At 41.2% G+C, this 4,174-nt stretch overlaps 1 pseudogene; it reads right to left on the bottom strand.

Moving 5' to 3' along the window:
- Nucleotides 1–1,088: 1,088 nt before the first annotated feature.
- LOC125167610 (cAMP-regulated phosphoprotein 19-like) lies at nt 1,089–1,412 on the bottom strand (annotated as a pseudogene).
- Between the last annotated feature and the right edge of the window lie 2,762 nt (nt 1,413–4,174).

Here is a 4,174-nt window from a genome sequence, read left to right as displayed (position 1 = left end):
CAGTTTGTTCTCTGTATTTAAGTGTCTCTTATGGTTTGTCTCCCTCTCTGTTTCTATATTATTAAGGAAGAGACCTTTATGTTCATTTGTTTTGTATCTTAAATTCCACATACGAGTGAAATCATATGATATTTGTCTTTCTCTGACTGACTTATTTTGCTTAGCATAATACACTCTAGTTCCACTTATAGTAAGTCTTGAAGTCAAGTATGGTCACTCCTCTGACTTTGTTTTTCTTCTGTAATACTGTGTTGGTTATTCTAAATATTTTGCCTTTGTGCAGAAACTTCATAATTGAATTTGCAATACTCACAAAATATTTTGCCAAGATTATGATTGGGGTTGCATTGAATTTATACATTACATTGGGAAGAAATGGTATTTAAAAAATATCTCATCCATTCATGCACAGTATTTATCCTGTTATTTAGATCTTCTTTGATTTCTTTCATCAAAATTTTTTAGATTTCTTCATATAAATAATTTACATATTTTGTTAAACTTATTCCTAAGCATTACAATTTTTGGTGCCCATTTAAATGGCGTGTGTTTTTAATTTCAAGTTCTAATTATTCACAGATGGCCAACAGGTACATGAAAAGGTGCTCAATATCTGTAATCATCAGGGAAATGCAAATCAAAATGACAATGAAATATCACACCAAATGGCTATTATCAAAAAGACTAGAAATAACAAGTGTTGGTGAGGATGTAGAGAAAAGGAAACCCTCATGCATTGTTGGTGGGAATGTAAATGCTATATTTACATATGGAAAATAGTATGGCGATTCCTCAAAAAATTAAAAAACAGAAACATCATATGACCCAGCAATTCCACTTCTGGTTATTTAGCCAAAGAAAACAAAAACACTAACTCAAAAAGATCTCTGGGCCACCCTCCCCCATGTTAGCTGCAGTATTATTTGCAATAGCCAACATATGCAAGCAACTTAACATTCCTTGATGATTGAGTGGATAAAGAAAATCACACACACACACACACACACACACACACACACATTAAAAAAAGAATGAAACATTGTCATTTGAAACAACATGGATGGATTTTTTTTTCCAATTCAGCATTTTTAATCAGTCAACAGCTTGCTAGTAACAAGGGATGGTTTCCATTGAGGTAGGTCCTGTGCAATGGGAATGTGGTCACCAGTAACTTCTGTCTTATCCAGAGCTGCAGTAGGAAGTGGCTTATTGATTTTTGCTTTAGCCATATTGTAACCCCAGAATCAAAATATTTTTGCCTTTTATGTTATCGTTTCCTTAAGAAATTTTAACCTCCAAGCTTTTGTCCTAGATGAGTATACTTTGCTTTTAATTTTGCTTCTTCAGCTTTCTCTGGACTAGTTACTTTATCTTCCATTTCCTTCTGCTCCTCTGTGGAGGCTCTCTCAGAGACTTCTGTGGACACACGGCTCCCTCTTACCCCACTTTTCCATCTCTGCCAACATGGATGGATCTTGAGGCCTTTATGCCATATGAGATAAGTCAGGCAGATAAACACAAGTACTCTATGATGTCACTTGTATGTGGAATCTAAAACAAAAGCAAACCAAAAAAACAAAAAACAAAAAACAAAAACACCTAAACCCAAACGACTAGATGCAGAGAATAGATTGGTGGTTGCCAGGGGTCAGTGGTGTGGGGTGAGCAAAATGGGTGAAAATAGTCAAAAGATACAAATTCCCAGTTATAAGGCATAGGGATATAATGTACAGCATGGTGACTATAGTTAATAATACTATATTGTATATTCGAAAGTTGCTAGCAGAGTAGATCTTAAAAGTTCTCATCAAAAGAAAAAAATTCTAACTATGTGTGATAATGGATGTTAATTAAACTTATTGTGGTGACCATTTTGCAACATATACAAATATTGAATTATTATATGACACTGGAAATGAGCATAATGCTATATGTCAATTATATCTCAATTAAAATAAATTCCAATTCTTTTTTTAAATTTAACTTTATTGGCTTTTCAGAAGATGGCAGCATAGGAGGATGCTGGGCTCACCGCGCTTCCTGCTGATCACTTGGATTCCACCTACACCTGCCTAACTAACCCAGAAAACCACCAGAAGACTAGCAGAAAGGAGTATCCAGAGCCAAGTGCAGACGAGAGGCCCATGGAAGAGGATAGGAAGGGTGGAGAGGTGGTGCGTGCTGCACCGACTGGCGGGGGGGGAGCCAGGGTGGCGGGGCGGCCCCCTGGCCAAGCAGAGTCCCCGAGTCTGGCTGGCAAAAGTGGAGGGGCCGGATGGAGTGTGTTCTGACAGCAAGCGGCACTTAGCATCTGGGAGGTCATAAGTTAATAGCTCTGCTCAGAAAGCAGGAAGGCTGGAGGATAAAGGGAGGGAGAGTTGCTGAGCCCGGGGACGACAGAGCTCAGTTTGGCGGGGAACAAAGGCGCTCACCAGCGCCATCTCCCTCGCCCACCCCCCAGCCAAAATCCCAAAGGGAACCAGTTCCTGCCAGGGAACTTGCTTGCTCTGCGCAAACACTCAATGCTGTGCTTCTGCGGAGCCACCCCTCCGGCAGCGGGTCTGACTCCCTCCTGCTGCCACAGGGCCCCTCCTGAAGTGGATCACCTAAGGAGAAGCGAGCTAAGCCTGCCCCTCCTGCCCCCCGTGTACCTTCCCTACCCACCCCAGCTAATACACCAGATCCCCAGCACCACAAACCTGGCAGTGTGCAAGTAGCCCAGACGGGCCACCCCACCCCACAGTGAATCCCTCCCCTAGGAGAGGGGAAGAGAAGGCACACACCAGTCTGACTGTGGCCCCGGCGGTGGGCGGGGGGCAGACATCAGGTCTGACTGCGGCCCCGCCCACCAACTCCAGTTATACACCACAGCACAGGGGAAGTGCCCTGCAGGTCCCCACCACTCCAGGGACTATCCAAAATGACCAAACGGAAGAATTCCCCTCAAAAGAATCTGCAGGAATAACAACAGCCAATGAACTGATCAAAAAGGATTTAAATAATATAACAGAAAGTGAATTTAGAATAATAGTCATAAAATTAATCGCTGGGCTTGAAAACAGTATAGAGGACAGCAGAGAATCTCTTGCTACAGAGATCAAGGGGCTAAGGAACAGTCAGGAGGAGTTGAAAAACGTTTTAAACGAGATACAAAATAAAATGGAAATGACCACGGCTCGGATTGAAGAGGCAGAGGAGAGAATAGGTGAACTAGAAGATAAAATTATGGAAAAAGAAGAAGCTGAGAAAAAGATTTAAAAAATCCAGGAGTATGAGGGGAAAATTAGAGAACTAAGTGATACACTAAAAAGAAATAATATATGCATAATTGTATCCCAGAGGAGGAAGAGAGAGGGAAATGTGCTGAAGGGGTACTTGAAGAAATAATAGCTGAGAACTTCCCTGAACTGGGGAAGGAAAAAGGCATTGAAATCCAAGAGGCACAGAGAACTCCCATCAGACGGAACTTGAATCGATCTTCTGCATGACATATCATAGTGAAACTGGAAAAATACAAGGATAAAGAGAAAATTCTGAAAGCAGCAAGGGATAAAAGTGCCCTAACATATAAAGGGAGACCTATAAGACTCGTGATCGATCTCTCTACTGAAACTTGGCAGGCCAGAAAGGCATGGCAGGAGATCTTCAATGTGACGAACAGAAAAAATATGCAGCCAAGAATCCTTTATCCAGCAAGTCTGTCATTTAGAATAGAAGGAGAGATAAAGGTCTTCCCAAACAAAAACTGAAGGAATTCATCACCACTAAACCAGCCCTACAAGAGATCCTCAGGGGGATCCTGTGAGACAAAGTACCAGAGACATTGCTACAAGCATAAAACATACAGACATCACAATGACTCTAAACCCGTATCTTTCTATAATAACACTGAATGTAAATGGACTAAATGCACCACCCAAAAGACATAGCGTATCAGAATGGATAAAAAAACAAGACCCATCGATTTGCTGTCTACAAGAGACTCATTTTAGACCTGAGGACACCTTCAGATTGAGAGTGAGGGGATGAAGAACTATTTATCATGCGACTGGAAGCCAAAAGAAAGCTGGAGTAGCCATACTTATATCAGACAAACTAGACTTTAAATTAAAGGCTGTAACAAGAGATGAAGAAGGGCATTATATAATAATCACAGGGTCCATCCATCAGGAAG

The sequence above is a fragment of the Prionailurus viverrinus genome, chromosome B3, assembly GCF_022837055.1.
Source record: "Prionailurus viverrinus isolate Anna chromosome B3, UM_Priviv_1.0, whole genome shotgun sequence".
Lineage (NCBI taxonomy): Eukaryota > Metazoa > Chordata > Mammalia > Carnivora > Felidae > Prionailurus > Prionailurus viverrinus.
Note: the sequence above shows the minus strand (reverse complement) of the source record. Positions and strands in the feature narration are given on the sequence as shown.